The sequence below is a fragment of the Engraulis encrasicolus genome, chromosome 22 (genome assembly GCF_034702125.1).
Source record: "Engraulis encrasicolus isolate BLACKSEA-1 chromosome 22, IST_EnEncr_1.0, whole genome shotgun sequence".
NCBI classification, from domain to species: domain Eukaryota; kingdom Metazoa; phylum Chordata; class Actinopteri; order Clupeiformes; family Engraulidae; genus Engraulis; species Engraulis encrasicolus.
Genome location: NC_085878.1, coordinates 48638281 through 48658151, shown reverse-complemented (window position 1 = coordinate 48658151; position 19871 = coordinate 48638281). Strand labels below are relative to the sequence as shown.

Genomic DNA, 19871 nt, shown 5'->3' with positions numbered 1-19871 from the left:
AAATTACTTAAAATTCAGAATTATTAAGGGACAAAAATGTTTGGAACGTGCGGAAATTTAAATGGTGGTGCTTTGTGGAAATAATCGTGGGTCAGAGATGTGGACTTGAGTCACACTTGAGTCACACATTGATGACTTGAGACATGACTTAGCAATATTAGGAATGACTTGTCACGTGACTCCTACTTGTATGCTATTGACTTGAGACTTGACTTGGACTTGACAGTATTCGCTTGCTATGACTTGCGATGGCATGGCATATCTCAGTATATTCATTCTTTGCCTTTGTATGTGAAAATGTTACATGAAAAAATAAAACTAAATGATTTGCCCTTAAGCAGTACCAGTAGGCCAACTATTTGTTAAGAATGTGACTGTCAAAGGGGGTGACTAGCAGTGCGAAGAGGTAAGTTAATGAATCTATGACCAAAAGTAGTTGTCGGTGTTGTGCACATAACTAAGGACTTTGCTAAAAAACCGAGACTTGGACTTGGACTTCACTTGGCTTCGGTATTATATATATAATAGCTATAATAGCTTGGACTTGGACTTGACTTGGACACATGTGTTTAAGTCCTATTCGGATGGGACTAGTTTTATGTATGGACATGGGTCATTATGATTTTATTTCAGAACATTGGTAATAGAAATGGCCTATTTGGACTGGATTAAAACACCTCAGTAAATTAAGAGAAAGTGGGAGGGGTAAATCATCATGCACTGTTGTCACAGTCTTGTCATCACATTCATGCCAGAGGTAACTTTGTAATGTGCAGTTAGCAGCAGTCCACAGGTAAAACATATCCCATGCAAAAGGGGTTTTAGCCTCACAGCATAGCTGAGCTGGTTAACATGCCTCTAAAACCACACACATTCCTCACTGAGTAGCCCAAGGTGCTGGAGAGAGGGTGACCTTGTGGGTGCCTTTGAGCCTGCCTAACACTGAATCAAAGTGCTCAGTATGTAGAGGACACAGCTGCATCATCAGAGTGCCCTGCTAAAATAAAGTCACACATTGCCTTGTGATGTGGTTCGGCTGCTTCTATGAACACATTAATTCAAAACAATAAAACGCAGTCCATTTGCTCAGATACGGCTCCTTATGTCACCATTGCTTTGCAAAGTTTAAGCTTGAATTTCTTTATGTGATGTTATGCTGTTTAGAGCCTGGCCAGTGGCTACCAGTGTACTGTGTGCTGGGAAAGCTGGGGAAGCAATAATTTGAGTATGAATGACTGAGTATGAGGCTATACTTTTTACTTTTTACACAATTTCCAGCTGCCAGGTTGGCATAGGGCTTCTTTGAGATACTAAAATGGAGTGTTGTGTGTAAAGAGATGGATTGGGGATGCCTGTGAATCATTAGCCACGTGGTGAAAAAGAAGGATCTATGAATAAACCTCTCCATTCTTTTTTATCGCGCTAAGGCAGTGGGTGACGGCCGGGTCCTCCTTATCAAGCCGACGGTAACGCTTGTCAAGGCACGGTCGGAATAGCAATCTCAGCATAACAAATTGTCTGTGATAGATAAACGTAATTAATGTTCCTGAAATTTTTCATAGAGAACAGAGAGAGAGGAGAAGATGAATGATTACTTTATGAAAAATCATTGAAAAGAAAAAGAGCCTGAAAAAGGCTTCCCTGAGGATGATAAAAAATATATGTGGACCTAATTAATCACAATATTTCTCATTCACATCTATGCTAGTCAGAGGTGCTGTGAGCCTTGTTTAAAGCTGCACCAACACCCTGTTTTATTAGGAGCGTATGAGTACATACATCAAAGAATCTATTGACAGCCAGAATAAGATTGAGATTAAAGTCCGGAATGGCTGTGCACTGATTCCGGAAATTGGATTCATGCCCCCCTTTCTCCCCAAGGAGCTAAATTTAGCACAAGGCAGTGTGGGCAGTGGTGTGGGCACTAATACTGTATGTGGAAGCTGGGCAATTCCATGTAAACTGGACCACGATACAATAAATGTCATACATTGGTCCCTCGATACTCACAATTTTAGCTTAAGCAATCGATTTTTTAAAAAATAATTACTTTCATGACAGCTGACATTTAAGGCACCCCCCAGAATCATCTACAGGAGGCCATGCAACATAACAGACCATGTAGTAGGGATGCAAACGATTAATCGATTAATCGACTTTAATCGATCAATGCATTAATCGATTAAAAAGTATTAATCGCAATTAATCGACAATTCAACTGACAAGAGACCCAGGTGAATTGGGCATGTGAAGAGTGTGTGTGAAGAGGGGTGTGAATAGTGGGAATATTTAAATCACCTTTGGATTAAAGAATTGAAATAGAATTAATTTAAATGTGGTATTTTATCTAAATTTGAAATTACATTTTTTAGATTTAGTAGGTTTTTTTTCGAGAAACATTGAGATTTCGGGGGGGGGGAACGCCGCTTATCAATAATCTTAAGTCGATCGATAAGGCTATCAACTAATGATTAATGAATTAATCGATAATATGCATCCCTACCATGTAGTAAAGGCAGACTTTCCACCAGCACCAGCACCGTAACACTTCTTGAATGAAATCCCTGATGGCAACTACCCCTGTGGATGGTGTGCACAGGACAACTTTACACACAAATGCCAGTCCTTCACCCACCAAACAACAGGATACACATTCGAGGTAAAATCACAAGCACAACCTCCAATGTACCATGTAGTCTACCTGATCAAATGCCCCTGTGGAAAAGCATAGGGAAATACTAGGCAAGACAAGCCGGGGACTTAAAATAAGAATCAGTGAACACAGAAGCAATGTACGCAACAACGAGGAAAAAACTCCAATGGTTGTTCACTTCAACCAACTATGCCAACCTCCCTCAACTCTGAGATTTTTAGGGAAAGAACATGTCAAAAAACACAGCAAGTGTTGGGATATGGACAGTCAGCTGCTAAGAAGAGAGGCCTTTTGAATTCATTATTTGGGGACTTTGGCCCCAATAGGGCTAAATGAAGACTTTGACATCAGACCTTTTTTTGTAAATATCATGTGGACAAATAATAGGATCCCAAGTTAAGAATTAATCCCCTCCAATCTTTTATGGCTGTTTATATGTGAAGATAGTTGCGTCATATAGCCTAGTTTTTTCTTGTAAAGGTTTTTCTTTAATTGTTTATGTTTTTGCTTTCTAAGTTAATATTTTGTAATGTCTCTTATTCATTTGGCCCTAGTCACACCACAGGCTTACATCCTGGACCTTTAAGGATTAAGTTGATTCCACCCTATCAGACAGGTGTTGTAGATAATGTTTCAAGCCTGGGTTTGTTAGTGAATCTGAGGAAGACCATAAGGTCGAAATGTCATCATGCCAATGAATAAATAGAAAGAAAAAAAGAACTTGAAGAAGAAAATCCAAAGGAGTGTACAAACCTTTTTCCAAAAAAGGTCTTTCAGACATAAGCTTACAACACCTCTTTAATAAATACTGGGGAAAAATAAGAAGTAGCTAGATAATTCGTTGCAATTTTGAGTCTACGTTTCACATCTATAATGCTGGAATTGCATTGCAACTGCTTTCATAAAGGAAATAGCTGAAAAAAGTTTTAAAAAAAGTAATAAAATAAAATAAAATAAAAAGACTGCCAATTTGCTCATCATCTGATGAGCATACAGTGTTGTAAAGGCACTTCTTACTAATCACTTGAAAAATTGGACGTTTAGCTTAAATTTTCCTAACATGGTTTAATTTCTCTCAGTCTGTCTATGGGCTTGGCGGATGGGTAGAGAAGGCAGATGAAGAAGACAGATATTTCGGAAAGGCACTCACTCGCCCCCTATTTGCGCCAGACAGCCAAATCGATCTCTCTCAGACAGGTGGATGTTAGCTATAACAGATGCGTCAAGCCTTCATCATGAGGTGAGCCACGACAGCTTCAGTGGGCATGGCGACGGCAGCTATTTTGCAGGAACACCATGGCTGTCACTGACACACAGTCAACACAAATTAGGATATATGAATCCTCCATTCTTCTTCATTGCTCCCGAAAGGATGGCTTTATTCAGCTATCAGAGATAAATCTCTCTCTCTCTCTCTCTCTCTCTCTCTCTCTCTCTCTCTCTCTCTCTCTCTCTCTCTCTCTCTTTCTGCTTCCATGGATCCCTCTCTCTATTCAGCCCTCTCTCTGCCTCTTTCTCTCCCTCTGTATCTCTGTGTCTTAATCTTCTCCTTCTTCATTCTCTCTCTCCCTACCTCTCAATACATTCATTTACCATGGGGACGCTGGTTAAATATTCAAACAGCACATGCATGCACGCACGCACGCACGCACGCACGCACACACACACACACACACACACACACACACACACACACACACACACACACACACACACACACACACACACACACACAGAAAGAGAGGGAGAGAGAGAGACTTATCCATTGAGTGTAAATGAAGAAATTAAATTAAGACTTTTCACCCAAAATGTTAAAATGCAAATATGGATTTAAATCACAGCTCAGCTCATATCAGCTAGTCAAACCCTTTGTCCTAACTCTAAGCAACTGTGTGAGCATCACGTCACACAGAACAGCTTATGTTCACATTGCATACTGTACATGGATTCTACCCTGGCTAAGTATTATAGATAAAATGTATAAGTAGACCTATGACCTTTCATCTGTCAGATTCAAGATGACGCGATCAAAAACATAAAAATGTTGTGAAACAATCTGCCTTCAGTCACATTTATCTTGGACAGTCCAAGACATAATGCAACAAATCCTGTGGCATACATTCAACCATGTTGCTGGCAGTTTGGGCACAGAGTAAGAGATAACAATGAATAGGGTGGTCCCTGAACAACTAGAGACTTTTAGAATGGGTTAGGCTGTAATGGCTGTAATGGCTGTAATAGACTCTTCTTCGCGACTTTGGAAGCTTCAAATATAGATATGCATCACTTGCATCAACCTTTGAGTACACTTCTGTCAATTCACAAGGTAAACATCATAGCATAACTAAGCTATATTTTTAGTTGATTCACCAGGCAGTGCCATCATAAACAGCAGATTTTTTGTTTGTGTCCTAAATCTTTCTTAAGCCCCTAGGTGCATGACCTGCACAACAATATGTCTTCTCCAGTCCAATGTGGACCCATGGAGATGTCATCTGGCTGCCTCAGGGGTGGCGGTCATGCATTTCAGACTAAAATGCAGTCCTACTACAAAACAAACTACCAGAGGGCTACCAGAGTGGCTGTTGTCAGAATACTGCACATTTGTGCAGACCATTCATGCATTTTTATCTCTGTTGAAGCACACAGTGAATGTGTGTTTTGACAAACCTTTAGTGAGTCATCTTCGCTATTTGTTGTTGTTGTTGTTGTTGTTGTTGGTGGTGGTGGTGGTGGTGAGTGTGTGTGTGCGTGCGTGCACATGTGTTTATCGTGTGTGTGTGTGTGTGTGTGTGTGTGTGTGTGTGTGTGTGTGTGTGTGTGTGTGTGTGTGTGTGTGTGTGTGTGTGTGTGTGTGTGTGTGTGTGAACTTGCATATGTAGTCACTGAAATGTTATACCTGAATTAAGATGTGCTGTCTCGCTGTGGGAGACAGTATGTCACATACGTAAGTGAGTACAACCCTCACATGTTTGCAGATTTGTAAGTATATCTTTTCATAGGACAACATTAACGAAATTTCACTTTGACACAATGATTAGTGACCTGTTAACAACATGTATAACCGCTTAAGTTTGTTACAGCCATTAATGTTTGAACATGTACCCACAAAAGTGAGTACAACCCAGATTAAAATCTGGTAGGGAAGGGGCCGTGCATGAATCGACTCAAAATGAAAAGGGATTAAAAGGGAAATTAACCATGGTAAATCATGCTTTCACGATTTTTTGAGCATGGTTCATGACTATGGTTCAATCATGATTTGACTATGGTTTAATTATACCCTCACGAAAACTAATCATGGTTTTACCACGGTTTATAGTTATCCATTAAATTATACTTAGCTGACCATAGTTAAACCATAGTCACAAACCATGCTAAAAAAAACAAAAACCATGAATAACCATGCTCCATGGTTAGTTTTCACAGTAAAACGATGGTAGTCAGAAACCACGGTTTTCATGGTAACTCAAAAAAAAAAACATGGATAAGGGGTAGTAATACTATGGTTGGTAACACTTTACTTTACGGATCGCTAATAAGGTGTTAATTTCATAGTAATTTCTCAGTAATTTCTATCTAATTGTATGGTAATAACTGCTTGTTATTGTAGTAACAGCAAAATAACCATATGGTTTTCACTACATGTTACACTATAATTTCTCATTAATAGCAGCAAAAATAACCATACAGTTTCCAGTGCAATTATGCTGTAGTTTCTAGTTAATAGTAGGCTAATGGAAACAGCTACTGTGTCATCATAGTAGTTAGGTGGTAGGTATGCCAGTAACTAAACGGTATCAGCCGAAGTAGTTTCATACTAATTAGGCTACATCAGGGCCGTAATGTGCAATATTTCCTCTTCCTATGTTATTGCATAGAAACGACCACCAAGCATCCTTGTATTATTTCTGCTTAATTACCTTGTAAACAATTAAGTAGTTATATGGAAATAAGATAGAATCAGGGCCGTAAAATGCATTATCACCTATATTCCACTCAATTTTATGGAAATTACATTTGTTCATGGCCTTAAAATGTCTTATTTCTTATTTCCACTCAATTACTTAGTTATTATCATTTTAATACAATATAGACTAGCCTACTATGAAGTGATTCAAGTACACAGACAAACACATTGTGTGCAAAACTTTATTTATTTTTCCAATCAGTTATGAGATTCATGTTCACTGATGCGAGGTTGTCAATCTGCCACCATCCAGAGGAAGTCCTGTGAACACAAACAAACAAACAAACAGAGAAGTCAACTGCAAGACCGGTTTCACCACGTTTATTTTTTAATGTTATCAATTCACCATCGCTAAATTTGCTTCTGAAATGCAGTACCATGTTAAATGCACGTTGTAAATCTTCCTCAGGCTGACATCGTTGCTGATTTACAAAGGCAAACTCTAGCTAGCACCTAGCTTCAGTCATTGAAAACATGGTGGGCAGAGCTAGCTAGTGGTTTCCATTGTAAAGGTACTTCTGTATGCCGTTTCATTTCCAGAACAAACATAAACCTAACACTAACTCATAAAACATGTTTGCATAAGGCTAAAGTAATTCGACGATTGAAGGTGGATGAAATCAACATCAAGACCATTTCAGCTCACCTTGAAAGTTACCCTGGTTGCTGCCTGCGTGCGAAAGCACTCTGTTGTACGTCTCAAACTCCACCCTTGTGTGTCAGTGTACTCAATTAAACAACGTCAGCGTCTCTGAGCCATACTGAAAGCAGAGCGGGCAGCGTACAACTAGAACGAGTGTGCTTGAAGTACAGAAGTATACTGATTGGGACGCTTCTGTTCTGCAGTAACCAACCTTTCGTTGCCTAGCAACAACAGGACTCGCCGCCACCGCGAGCTAGTTCAACTTCAGTGCAGCAGAGCCAGGCAAGGTAAGCTTCCTGACAACGAACTTTTAATGTAGTTCTAGCTTTAACCTGCTTTCATTTTGTCTCTGAGCATTGAAGGATTTTAACTGTATGCATTGCAAACACGTCTTATCAGCCGTGTTTGTGCTGAAATGGCATACAGAGGTACATTTACAATGGAAACCACTAGCTAGCTCTGCCCACCATGTTTTCAATGACTGAAGCTAGGTGCTAGCTAGAGTTTGCCTTTGTAAATCAGCAACGATGTCAGCCTGAGGAAGATTTACAACGTGCATTTAACATGGTACTGCATTTCAGAAGCAAATTTAGCGATGGTGAATTGATAACATAAAAAATAAACGTGGTGAAACCGGTCTTGCAGTTGACTTCTCTGTTTGTTTGTTTGTGTTCACAGGACTTCCTCTGGATGGTGGCAGATTGACAACCTCACATCAGTAAACATGAATCTCATAACTGATTGGAAAAATAAATAAAGTTTTGCACACAATGTGTTTGTCTGTGTACTTGAATCACTTCATAGTAGGCTAGTCTATATTGTATTAAAAATGATAATAACTAAGTAATTGAGTGGAAATAAGAAATAAGACATTTTAAGGCCATGAAAATATGTAATTTCCATAAAATTGAGTGGAATAGGTGATAATGCATTTTACGGCCCTGATTCTATCTTATTTCCATGTTTCTAAAGTAATTAAGCAGAAATAATACAAGGATGCTTGGGTAGTCGTTTCTACGCAATAACATAGGAAGAGGAAATATTGCACATTACGGCCCTGATGTAGCCTAATTAGTATGAAACTACTTCGGCTGATACCGTTTAGTTACTGGCATACTTACCACCTAACTACTATGATGACACAGTAGCTGTTTCCATTAGCCTACTATTAACTAGAAACTACAGCATAATTGCACTGGAAACTGTATGATTATTTTTGCTGTTATTAATGAGAAATTATAGTGTAATTGCACTGGAAACCATATGGTTATTTTGCTGTTATTACTAATAACAAGCAGTTATTACCATAAAATTAGACTGAAATTACTGAGAAATTACTATGAAATTAACACCTTATTAGCGATCCGTAAAGTAAAGTGTTACCACTATGGTTGGTTCAGTGTACTTAGTGTAACCATGACATAACCATGGTTAACTAAAAAAAAACATGGTTGATTTTCGTTAGGGTAGAGGGTTGAGCTGTCATGTGCTGGTGAGCATCGTCTCCCCATGTGCAACTGTGATGTCCTCATACTAGGAACTCAGTGTGCTGGATCTCTGTTGGATTATTCTGAGGCCTACGTGTTATTTACAACAGTGTTTGAGCCAGAGCATGAAAAAGATTCCCTTTGTAACACGCTTGTCAGTGGTGCTCATTATATTTCCATACCATTTGCACAATGTATTATTTGTGGTTGCAGATGAACCTATGGCTTTTCAGCCATGTTTTCCTTGTGCTTCCCATACATTTAATATAATCAATAAATCAATCTATGCAACCAGTGGAATCCAAACCAACACACAAGAGCTTTTACTGTATTTGTGTTTAATTATTAAGTTTGCTTTGAGTTTTGTAGCATACCATTCAAAGTTAGACCATCACTCAAGTGTTATTAAAATATCCAATAAACCCACATCCATGAAGTCCAGGATATGAAGCAAAGACTCTAGTGAGCAATTCTTTGTTAGGCGGGATTTTATTGTTTTAACTCCTTTCCCTCAGGGAATTAAAAATTCAAGGACAAATACTGTGGCAAAATAAATTCCTAATAAGCTTAACTTCCTAAGTATAATTAAAGGACATTTAGTTATTATTCACCAGCTTTGTGGGGTGTTTTCCATTATGTAACGCATAGTGCAACGTGAAGCTGAGCCTTTCCAATACTATTTGGGAAGTTACATGGAATTAATGGTGTCACTTATAATCTCTCTCTAGGTCGTCCTCAGACGAGCCTTCCATCGTTGCTTCCAATCATCCCGATTCTCCATACATCTTTTCAATTCACTGGTACTCTGGGTTCCTGCGTCCTTCTTAAGTATGTCCACCTAAGTTAGTGTGGGACATTCTCTTGACCGGAACCCATGCGACGGTTCCCACAGCACCAGTTTGCTGGCTGGCAGTTCTTGGTGCCTTTGGCAGTGTCCTGCAAGTCTCATTCTCCTTACAGCAATTTTCTCGCTCAACCTTGGTATTCCCTCGTACAGGATTTCGTTGGTTACATGTACACTATCGCTGATGTTAAGCACTGCACGCAGCATCCTGGTGTAGCACCCATCAAGGGATTTCTCTAGGGTTGGCTTCAGGGTCCAGCATTCACTGCCATAGAGGAGAACAGACTCTACTGTCGCGTAATGGTGCCAGAAATATAAAGCATTAATTATTAAACTATTTTGCTTCTGCTACTTTTGTTATTCATTTACTTTTTTTTTGCATGAGTAAGTGGAAGATGGTCAAGAGGTGCTGGAGGCGTGTGAGACTGGCCCAGGTTTGTGGCAAAAACACTGTGCGGCAGGCACGTGCACTCCAATACGGCAGGGGAGGCACGGCCTCACCAGCTCCAGATGAGAATGATGAGATGCAGTTAATGTGAATAATAGTAACAATAACAGCTATTGTTTTTGAGCATCTGCACCATAACTACCATTTGAGCAGTATTTAAACAGTTTCACTCATTTTCAATCATTTCCGTGGCCAAAATCGTAATATTTGCCCATTTCATGTCAAATTGCTCCGAATACGCTGAATTTGGGGCAACTCTGAACTGGCCTCACCCCGGATTGCGCAATCCCTCGTTAACAAGCTTGCGCGCATGCGCCATGTTGCTCGTTCTGTGAATGCAACCTGGTAATATTGTATTAAACGTTTTTATACACTTAATAGAAGTATGTATGGTGTGCCCTCATTTCCTGATATTTTTAAAATATTTTCTACGTGTGATTATCATTTCTTTACTCTGGACGCTTTGGCATAACGCCCACTGAAATATACAATGGTGAGGCGAGCAGTAGCCTGGCCGCAGACTCCTTCTGGTGTTGAGTCTTGCTGGACAGTTACGTCATAGCGAATCTGAAGTTCACAATACAGTCAGTCGGTGTTGTTGGCTAGCTTGTTCACTTTGACTGCTACAAGTGGATTTCATAACGAAACTAAGAGCATTCTCAAAGTTGGATTTCCAAGGGGAAAATATGTGATAAAGAATGAAGGACCGACAGAGCTGAAGGGTTTGCTACTCAGGTGACCGGTCAGAATAACTACCCGATCATTTCAAAGTGAGTGGTACAACACTGCAGAAAATATTTGTTGTTTCCCCTGTCTTGTTTGCAACCGGGGAGAATGTGTGGAAGACCATTCGCATGGGATTTTACGACTTAACAATTTACTAAGGACTAAGGAGCCTCACGAAACACAAATCCTCGCGGCTACTCATATTCAATGCCAAATTGCTTTGGACGTTTGGGGCGACGTTTGGGGCTTTGGATGAACAGCACCGGCTAAAGTAACGTTAGCATGTACAACGCCAAAGTGAAGGAAAAGAGCGGCGCATGGACCTGATGCACGAGTTCAGGTAAGACCAATTTCCTATGTGTGTGAAGCCTGTGTTTGTGAGACCCGTGGGGAGAGAGATATCTCGAGAATCCGCCGTGATTCTGTCCAGTGTGGTAGCTTTTGTGATGGGCACCGGATTCTCATGTGCCCGGTAACTGTTTGTAAAGTTGAGTAGGCCTACAGGGTACCGTTGAGGTAAATCAAATATACCCGTGTAACTACAAGACTCTGATTTAATTCCAAGGTGTAGGCATAACAGAAATGACAGTCCCAAAATATTTGGTGACCATATCGAAGCGTGTGTAATATCTGTTTACGTTGACATTCGCTTCCTGCCACACCTTTGTCCCACATCGCTTGCCGTAGCCTCGTACAAGTAGATGTAGGCCTACATTTGCACGAGAATCCAGTTCGTATCACAAAAGCCATCACACCGGTTTGTTCGCCGTGGTGCTCAGCGGTCTATATGACACCATGTTTTGAATCCTGTGTGTCTTTCATTGAGCATCCGTCGTGATGCTCAGTCCACATTGCTGCTGCTGTGTGGTTTATGTGAGATCACTGTTTGAATCCTGTGTGTGTGTGTGTGTGTGTGTGTGAGAGAGCAGTGGGCTGTGAAGGAGCTTACACTCTCCACTACTCTCCCCTCCCCTCCTCTCTTCTCTCCTTTCCTCTCCCCCTCTCCTCTCTTTTCCCATCTCCTCTCCTCTTCTCTCTTCTCCTCTCCCTCTCCTCTCCTCTCCTTGAGCTCCTCTCCACTCCTCCTCCTTTCTCCTCTCATCTCCTCTCCTCTCTCTTCTCCTCCCCTCTCCTCCTCTCTCATCTCCTCTCTCCTCTTCTCTCCTCCTCTCCTCTCCCCTCCCCCTCTCTCCTCTCCTCTCCTCTCCTCTCCTCTCCACTACTCTCCTCTCCTCTCCTCTGCTCTGCTCTGCTGTCCACATTGATGCTGTGTGGTTTATGTGAGACCACTGTTTGAATCCTGTGTGTGTGTGTGTGTGTGTGTGTGTGTGTGTGTGTGTGTGTGTGTGTGTGTGTGTGTGTGTGTGTGTGTGTGTGTGTGTGTGAGAGAGAGAGAGAGAGATCTAATAGCATTTTCTCTGCGGAAATGCAGTAAGCTTATGTCAAAATATGTAGGCCTACCTTATGTTAAGAAAGCTGCTATGACATATGGAACTTGTCGGTAGGCCTATTTGGCAATTATTTATTTGAAAATCTGATATTGAAAAAGTTGCCTCACCAGCCATAAATCCCAGCGCATGTCACTGCTGTGCGGTTTTAATTAATGCTTCAATGTGAGATCTCCGCGGCTCGGGATAATTTTTCAAGTCACATCCAATAATAAGACACAGCAAGAGAGGTGCCATGAAATAATGACACACACAGGTGTTTAGAGGTGTGTGTGTGTGTGTGTGTGTGTGTGTGTGTGTGTGTGTGTGTGTGTGTGTGTGTAGGTGTGTGTGTGAAGGTGTGTGGGTGATTTTTGCCTTCACAAGAGGAGTTCATATGCTGCCCGTGATTAAGTGGCCCTCTGAGCAAAATTGCTGGCTGCTATCCAGATACAGTGCTGTGTTTGAACTTTGTACTTTTCCGTGTTTGAGTCAGATATGCATTAACTTTGTACCGTAGAAAGAGGCTCCTAATAGCCAGAAACACTGTACAAATGTGTAATATAAAAAAGTGGTTCAAAACTGGTATAATGACCCCCATGCAATCATTGCGCAGCCACCTGTATGCAAGTGCCCAAGTAACAACACCCATCTCATCATGATTGCAAACCGCCAACACCAGCTGCCCTTTTAACATTGCCTCCACCTTTATAGTCCAAGACAAGTCCAAGACCAGTTCAAGTCCAAAAAGAGGTTCGAGTCTGAGACAAGACAGAGTCGAGAATGATTAGAGTTCAAGTCCTGTCCGAGTAACATGTCGATCAGTGCTAAAAATGAAAAGGATTCAAACTACATTTGGCAAGAGCAGTGTCTGAGCAAAGTCACTTAGAATAAGTCATTTCACTCGGCCATCTTAGCCATCTTGGCTACGCCTCAGGGTTGCAATTTCAGATTAGTAAAATCATGGGCATCGGAAAATGAGTGATTAAACAGGTATGGGACAACTGAGTGATCCACAACCTATATGATTGGAATCCCAATGAAAAACAGATTATAATGGCACCATTCGCCACTTTATAATTATTCTGAAATGGGGAATATTCCTCTTCATGCAACGAAACTCTCACGTGATTTCAGAACCGGAACGAGACTTGCACTTGTTTTCAAATCAAAGCGCCAGTGTGATATACTGCACGGTTAGCATTACTAAATACTATTACATGGTCAGTAATATTGTTATAATGTTTTCAATAGTTTACCACGGCTGTTTTAGAGAAGATTATTGCTTTGTATATGGGAATATCGTCCATCAACTTTTGTGGGCATTCGCAGGCGCGCGCACACCAACAAGTGGTAAGTGAGAGGCTGCTTATAAAGTTGTTTTGTAAAGTCCCCATGCCAATAATGTGTGAACCAGGCATATGGTTTTGATGGTAAGTCTTGTGGCTTTGTTGTTAGATGGTTTATAAAGCAGTGTCACGTTTCTGCAGTGTGCAATTTGTTGTTTTACGTGGAAGGTTTAGAAATTGCCCCCAGGGTACCATGTATTTGGCTAGAATGACAGGCAGCGTAAGTAGGCCTAGCGCAATATTCGCACAGAGAGTGCCGAATTGCACCAATTTTTGCCTATGGTCATTATTTGACCACCTCTAGCAATGGGATTTCATTTCAAATGCCCCGGAGTGGTCCTTTAAGAAATGTCACTAATGTCAAAATTGCTGACAGACTGTAATTGCAATGGAGAGGAGATTCTGGAGGAGATTCTCTTAACAGTGCTGGTCAGCTTTTATGTAAGGCTATTTTTTACAATTTCAAAATTGTTCACTCTTTCTGCCATGCCGCACTGTTCTGCTCATCCCTCATGGGCAGAAAGGCATGAATCAGCACATTGCAGCTTGATCCATTACAACATGAACTATCAACAACCATGCCAGCCATGGATTGGATCTGAAAGGCAACTGACAGTCTTAGGATGCTCAACAACTTACAAAGCCAAGAAATGTCATTGGTTTCAAAACTGCTCACTCTTTCTGTCATTCTTTACATGTGGAACATTCCTGATTCACATGACTCATTATGGGCATTAAGGTGCTGTTTCCACGTAGCTGGATATTTTTATATGTGGATATTTTTTTCTCCTGGTTGCATTGGTTTTGCATTGGTTTTGGCCTTCCGTTTCCACGTAGCAGATATTTAAAATCCAGGTATAAAAAGCAGGAGAAAAAAATATCCTGTTTAGGGGGCTGAAACGCATTGTTACAATGGAGGATTTATTTTTATCCACATGTTGCGTTTACACCTCAACAGGAGAAAAAAATACCCTGCTAAAAAAATATCCTGCTTCGTGGAAACAGCACCTAAGATCATCAATCAACACTTCAACACCCATGAATTGAAGGTGTGAGACTTTATCAACAGTATGAAATGCAAGCCATGAATAGTACTGGCTTGCTCGACTTTCTTAACGGGAGTGTCTGCCATTCCAGGCAATGAATCACTCTTTAAGGTTTTTATTTGTGTGTTTTTTAAGTTCTTAGGCCCCTAGGTGCAGAACAATATGCATTCTCCTGTCCAATGTGTCTCATGGAGACTATCATCTGACTCCGGGATGGCGGTCATCTCAGACTGAAAATGCAGACACAATACAAAACAAACTACCAAAGGGCTATTGTGGCGGTTGTCAGAATACTGTCCATTTTTACAGCACACACAGTGAATGTGTGTTTTTACAAACCCTTAATGAGTCATCCTCACTATTTGTTGTTGTTGTGCACAATTGTGTGCGTGCACATCTTCACGTGTTTATCACCTATGTCAGTGTTGTCCGAATCTGTGTGTGTGTGTGCGAAAGCATGTCTCCTACCTGCACCTGCACAGCTGCATAAAGATGTGTTCCACTATGGTTCAAAGCTGTCTCGCTGTGGGGCAGACAAATATCAACTGTGTGGTGTAGGTGAGTGGAATTTATATAGACTCTAAGCTCTTTGGCTGATATCTGACTTTTGCTTCTGTTTTGTCTATGAAACGTTTGAGGAGGATAACAGGAGTGCACACAGTGACTGAGAGGTGTTGATTGTTATCAATGTGGCACATTTTTACAACTGACTGAAAGAGATCAGTGCATCACAAGGATACCATGGCACTGCATGTCCTTACCCAACAATTGGGCACTCATGGGTTAGAGTGTCAGACTTGTAGCTCGTGTTGCCAGTTTGATTTCCAACCCACCAGGTTGAAGGGGGGAGAAATTAAACAAAATCGTCTCGTTCGCAAACGTCACAACACTACTTTAGAATACACTGTGTCTTAAATGGTCTTAAATGCCTATAATGGTCTTAAATGCCTATAACAACACATTATAATATCTCATGACTGTTGTTATGAGCATGTAGCATGTATGAGCAAAAGTTTCTTATGTCAGTAGATATAAAGTCAATGCATTATAATGTGTTATGCATGCATTTATAGCGTTCAACGAATAGCAGTGTCATAGGAAGTGTTACTGACTTGACTTGTGTTTATGCCTGCATTAGACAATTGGATGCATTCATCCTCTCCTTGCCTCTTTGGTGCAGTGGTCTTCCACACATCATGATGGATGTGTTTTCCAATGCACGCCCTTGCCACTATACACTTTGAGCCCACAACACCACTGCCTTAACCCTAGGTAGACCCATCAATGGCTATACTGTCTGAATTGTAGCCCCAATTCCACACTCTGGTGAGTTGAGGACTTTGTAGCAGAGCATGGTTACCCAACAGTCCATACACATGTAAACATGACTGTTTGGGGGCTCCCAGAGCAGAAGCCATGCTGAAGCCCTGCTGACAACCTTTAAACTCAGTAGCAGTGCAGCGTTCTTTCTGTAATTACAGTGGTGGTTATTTCGTGAGGACTGAGCAGTGCCACCTCTGTGTAGTGGGTTGTGTTGTCACGTGTTACTGAGCACCGTCTCCACGGGGGCCACTGACTATGTTAAAGCTAAAGTGGTGTCCTCACCCCAGGACTCTGTGTGCTGGGTCCTTGTTGGATTATTCTGAGGCCCACATGTCATTTACATCAGTGTTTGTTTGAGCCAGACCATGAAATAGACTCCCTTCCCTAATAGATGTGCATTTTCACTTCAATTTGATGTTTAGCTAGCAGTTTCATAACAAGTGTGAAATGGTGACTTTGTCCCAACAGCACATCAGCGTCTCATTTGGTTTACAGAGAAAATGTGAGGTGCTTGTGAGGGTGTTTGTCTAGTAGTGCATAAATTCCCAAAGTATCCAGTGCAAATAGCAAAGTCTAAAGGCTAAAATGGATTTGATATAGTTGACTTGTTTTCATCTGGTTGTGCACAAAACAGCAAACATGTCATTTTCTTTCTGTCACCACAAAACCTTTACAAATACTGCCACTAAAGAGCATCTTGTCAGTGAGTCTGATCATATTTCAATACTATTTGCACAATGTATTATTTATGGTAGCAAATGAACTTATTGCTTTTCAGCCTGTGGAAAAGCAGACACTTCTCAATGGCCAGGATTGAGTTCAAGCAGTGGATGGTGATACAGCTTCAGGAGTTGAAATTATCAATAAATACAAGCGCTTTTTATTTGTACAAAAGTAAATGTGCACGTGGGCAAACTGAAACATAACACGGCCTGACATACACTCAAACATAAGCTAAAACTTCAGAGTCTTACAGCAACAATATTTCAAGACACCTGCTACAGTCGCTGCTCTCACCAACAGCTTCATGGACTCTGTTCTCTTTGGTTACCAGCAGTTCCAAATTATGCAATTCCCATAGATTTCATATAATCAGTAAAGCAATATAAGCAACCAGTGGAAGCCAAGCAAACACACAAGAGCTTTTATTTGTGTCTCCTTATTAAAGGAACAGTCCAATGTCCTTCAATAATACAGTATGTTCTTCTCTGACCTGTAATGATCCCGACCTGTGTCAACTTCGGAGGCAGCCACAGACAGCAAAGCGCAGATTCAACAAACTTAGATCATCAATCAAGTGTTATTAAAATATCCTACAAATGAAATAGTCAAATTTACTTTATAACTCAAAGCAAGCCTAAGCCCACATCCTGTAAGTCCAGGTGCTGAGGATGTGAAGGAAAGAAACTAGTGTGCAATTCTTTGTTTTGGGGGCATTTTATTGTGTTGCTTTTTCCCTCATGGAGAAAAAAATCAAGGACAATACCGTGGTTCCATTAATTCCTAATAACTTCCTAAATATAATAAAATTACATTTATTTATTATATTCATCTGCTTTTGCAGGATGTTTAGCATTATGTAACAGATAGTGCAACATAAAGCTGAGTCTTTCCAACACTATTTGGGAAGCTATACAGAATTAATGGTGCCACTTTTTAAAAATATAAAGCGCTAATTATTAGACTAATTTGCTTTGCTATTTTGCTGCTATTAATTTAAATATTTTTTGTTGTTGCATGAGTAAGCGGAAGATGCACAAGAGGTGCTGGAGGCGTGTGAGACTGGCCCAGGTTTGTGGCAAAAACAGTGTGCGGTTTTAATTAATGCTTGAATTGGAGATCTCGGCGGCTCGGGGTAATAACACACAGCAAGAGACGCGCTGTGAAATAATGACACAGGTGTTTAGAGGTGTGTGTGTGTGTGTGTGTGTGTGTGTGTGTGGGTGGGTGCGTGTGTGTATGCATGTGCGATTTTTGCCTTCACATTGGCATTCACGGAGGAAAGAGATGTTGTTTCCACATATGCTGCCCGTGATTAAGTGCCCCCCCTGAGCAAAGTTGCTGGCTGCTCTCCAGATACAGTGCAGTGTTTGAAATCTGTATTTTGCAATGTTTGAGCCAGATAGGAATTAACTTTGAACTTTTTGGTGTTTGATTCAGATAACTTTTTTTAGTTTGCCATTTTTGAGTCAGTTAGGTATTGACTTTATACTTTTCTATGTTGGAGTCAGATAGGCATTCACTTTGTACCATAGAAAAGTGCCCCTAATAGCCAGAAATACTGTACAAATGCACAAAAAGAAAAGTGGTTCAGTGCCTCTATTGAAAATTCGACTCACCCAGCAAAACGGGTTCTAGCCGAACTAATGACACCCAATGCAGTCCTTTGACAGACACAGCGACCTGTAGGCAAGAGGCCATGTAATTACACCCACCTCCCCAACCATAGCACTTACTGTGGCAGCACCCTCCACTACCTCCTCATGATTGCAAACCGCCAAATCACCGATGTAACATTAAACAATCATACAAGTAGGCCATTTTTTTCCAAAGAAATGTCACCAATACTAAAATTGCTCACAGACGATGATTTTGAACAGCAGAGTGTCTGGAGGAGATTCTTTTAACAGTGCTGGCCAGCTTTTATGTCAGGCGTTTTTTTTGTACAATTTCAATTGTTCACTCTTTCTGCCATGCCACACTGTTCTACGTCATATTACCCGTCATGGGCAGAAAAGGCATGAATCAGCACGTCACAGCTTGAGCCATCACAACGTGAACCATCAACAGCCATGCCAGCCATGGATTGGAGCTTAATTACAGTCTGGTGATGACTTGACCAAAAAGTATGACCAACAGCAACAGACCAGCAACTGACCAACAGCATGCAATGTAAGGCATGGATTGTAGCATAGTGGCTATCTAGCTTCCTCGACATGCTCAGCAGGAGTCTCTGCCATGGCAGGCAATGAATCACTCTGTTAAGCCCAAGGACAGGATGTACAGTAGGGGGTAAGTCGGGTCAGTTGCTGGAACAGCACTGGATTTGATGTACATAGCTTTCAACTAACTGGAGCTAAATTGGAGAGACAATACACACACCTCTGTGTTGTTTCATTAATGAATGTTAATAAAGTTCTCAAAAAGCCTTTAAGGGAAGTTTTACTTGTTGTATAGAGCTTGCAACAAATTGGCGCTTGAGTGGAGAAACAATACGCACACCTCTGTCTTTTGGCTAGGTACGTGGAAAAGACATTAAAAACAAATGAGAACCTTCATCGTTCTTTCAAATTCCAAAATATTACATATTAATTCTTCATATCTTGGACTGACAGGAAACATTGTGGAAAGTGAAGCAGCAAAAAACCCTTGAACATCCTTTCCAGCTTTCTATTCCTCATTTCCTTACTAGGTCTGAACACATGAACTACCACATGCTGAAAGAGCATATTTGGAAACCTGACTAGTGGTGGTCCTTTTTAACAGCTCTCCTTGTCCACCTTTATTATTTTTTATTCAGTTTTACTTTTCTTTACCCTGTGCTCCCTATTGCCTTTTGCTAATGCATTCATTGCACCAAGCCACGAACACAGTTCCCCGGGTAGACTTAGCCTTCCGTCCTTACACTCACATTAATTCAATAAAATCTGTAGTAGTTTAAAACTTGTTTTCTTTTTCGTCTGTATTGTAGGTCATGCAACAATTATTCATAGAGAAAGTAGGAATGCAGCTACAACCTCAAGGAAAGTGGAAGCAAGGTCCTTTCAGAGTGCATGTGTGTTCGTTTTTATGCCAGGGTTTGTTTATTGTGTGTGTGTGTGTGTGTGTGTGTGTGTGTGTGTGTGTGTGTGTGTGTGTGTGTGTGTGTGTGTGTGTGTGTGTGTGTGCGTGCGTGTGCGTGTGCGTGCCTGCACGCGTGCAAGCTATTTGGTTGTGGTAAACTAGTGTATCATCC

The 19871-nt window shown here is 40.9% G+C and overlaps 1 protein-coding gene and 1 long non-coding RNA gene across 2 annotated transcripts in view; both read right to left on the bottom strand.

The window, feature by feature from the left end:
* The window catches only part of rxfp1 (relaxin family peptide receptor 1), a 117236-nt gene that overhangs the window by 86393 nt on the left and 10972 nt on the right, over positions 1-19871 (bottom strand). The gene's annotated exons all lie outside the window — the stretch shown is intronic.
* Positions 6854-7970, bottom strand: LOC134438821 (uncharacterized). Its single transcript, XR_010032672.1, has 2 exons — positions 7270-7970; positions 6854-6884 (listed from the first exon to the last, which is right to left on the bottom strand). It is a non-coding gene; the product is annotated as an uncharacterized LOC134438821 (long non-coding RNA).